This window comes from Rhagoletis zephyria, unplaced genomic scaffold (assembly GCF_001687245.7).
Source record: "Rhagoletis zephyria isolate East Lansing unplaced genomic scaffold, Rhagoletis_zephyria_1.1 Rzeph_scaffold_00904, whole genome shotgun sequence".
In the NCBI taxonomy this organism is placed as follows: domain Eukaryota; kingdom Metazoa; phylum Arthropoda; class Insecta; order Diptera; family Tephritidae; genus Rhagoletis; species Rhagoletis zephyria.
Genome location: NW_016157988.1, coordinates 165497 through 168070, shown reverse-complemented (window position 1 = coordinate 168070; position 2574 = coordinate 165497).

Here is a 2574-nt window from a genome sequence, read left to right as displayed (position 1 = left end):
TCCAAAAATATAAATTTTGAATTACCTCTCAGATACTTCTTGCAGCTCCGCTGGGAAAATGTCATCCAGCTCAGGATATTTGAAAGGTTTAAAAGATCTTATAGCTCCATTCACATTCCTATGCGTTATGATGGCTTTCCCCGCCAAAAATGGTCCTAGAGCCGGGCAGAGTTACTCGGCGCTACGGTGCAACCAGGGAAGTGTGTATCTACAAACATTTCTAGCATATCATCCCAAGATGAAGTCCACTCGCCGTTTGGCCTCTGGATGTAACTGGGAGAAAAGGGACTATTTGGCAAGACCTTCCCTAACCGGTTGACTTCCAAATGTTCCTTAACATTGTCACAGAAGATTTTCCTTGATGTCCTCTGAGCCCTTTTGATAGCTCGCTTGTAATTTCTTAAGGCTTTTCTATAGGAATGCCACGATCCATCTCTTTTCATCTTATTTAAAAGCTTCCTGCTTTCCTTCTAGATCTAAAGTGCGATCAACTCAAACAAAAATTTGGGCGATTTTTTTGCATAAATCAATTCACAGGACTCACATCTAATTGATGGAAATATTATTTTCTACATGATTATTTACATTAACTAAAAAAATATTATTATACCGGCTTTTTTATTAATTGCGTTAAATCTGTACGATCTGCAAGCAGTTAAATTTCCCCCTCTGAATTTTGAGTTAGCTCACTTTAGATCTAGGTGGGCGATATGGTCCACTGCTTCTTAAATTTCCGATGAATCTAGTCCACCGAGATAAGCATCCTAAAAGTCTACAGATTCCGCTTCATCAGATGTTATCGGTAAGCGAGACTTGCTGTGAGAAGCGCTTCTAAAAAGGAGGTCTGAGAGTATATTCCTGAACTTGTTCCAGTCGGTTCGTCTCCTATTTCTGTAAGGGACTGAAGATGGTGGTTCAAAAAAGAGCTTGAAATTTATGTATCTGTGCTCGGAAAAGGAGTGCTATGTCTAATGTCTAGTACCTCCCTTCTAATAGATGTTACAAAAGTAGGCCTACTTTCGGTGTTACAAATTGCTAAGCTATGTGAAAAAATAAAATCGAATCTCTCCCCGATTGTTAGTGTCCGTGAATCCCCATAGCGAATGGTGTGCGTTCGCATCGGCTCCGAGGACAACGGGAAACTTCGTCTTGTTGGCCTATTTCACAACGATCTGTAACCGGGTGGGGAGATAAGTGACGTGATCGTGTTCCATGTACGATGAGACCAGCCAGAGTGGTTTGGATCGTACTTCCACGCTTACGCTCACCGTGTCTTCGTGACCAAACTGTGTGGGTAGAAGTTTTCTTTATTAAAGTGCATGATCTAATCTTACCTGCCACAGGGGCTGACACGACATGATACGCATCAGAGTTGAGTCCACAAATCTTCTGGTGTGCCCCCAAGGTTACTGGAAAAAACTAGCTCCTCTCCTCCTTCATCTAGGTGCAGGAGCAGAGCAGCTGATGCTGCCTTCGAATGGTGGAGGCTAATTTGTAAGACCCTCACCATTGTCAGACATGCTCATAATCTTGTCGTCCTTGGGCGACCCCCGCGTCTCGCTGCACTGCACCCACGCCGCCGCATGGCTTACGAATTGAGAGAACGATTCTACCCGACTATGTTTTTATCATGGTATACAGTTTGATTCCTGGCGCAAAGAGAGAAACCGACTTATAATTAGAATTGTTGAAAGGGAACTCCAAATTACAAGTAATTTTAAAATGAATTGTAAAGAATTCTTTGACTATTTAAACACTGAAAGGGGAAATGATCTCAATATTACTATTCAAAAATGTAATAAATATTAAATAATTTATTGCCTCCTGTGTACAATGATATTATAAGGGTATTTTATACTAGACTGAGGGAAATAATGCATAGTAAAAATTAATACTTTATATTTGATTACACTGTACGGCAAAATCAACTTTTTTCTGGGTATTGGACCAAACCAATTTTTTTAAAGAGATTGAGTCATAAGTAAAAAAGAGTAATTTCTCCGTTTTTCGAAGCTAGCCTCCGAAATCGAGATATGGCCCTTCGAATTTCGAAATAGGACGTTTGGTAAAAAATTATATTTAATTATTGCATATAAATAACTAAAAACCTAAAAGTATAGACGTAGTCCCCCTTTTGCTCTTATTTAAATGGTATATAACTTCTTTTGTGCAAACTTATATTACAGGTGCTATAAGGGGTCAAAGTTCAGGTCTTTGAAAAATTAAATACCTTATATTTCAAACAATTTTGAACTGATTTTTAAAAAATTTATGTCATTGTAACGGTAATTAAACCCCCTTTCTTCCGATATTTGCATATTTGTATACTTCGCATATAAAAGTTTTAGAAAAAAACACATTTAAATGAAAAATACTTTTTTTTTTTAAATTATGTTTTTGTTATTTTATGGCCTTATAACAATTATATTCAATAATTTTTATTGAGGTTGAGGCCGTTTTTAATGAAAAACTTATTGTGGAAAAGCAACAATAATTTGAAAAAATAGTAGAAGTGATAGCTATTTCGGAAATCACCACATTTCTTCATCAGACTTCTTTCAGTAGGATTCGAAC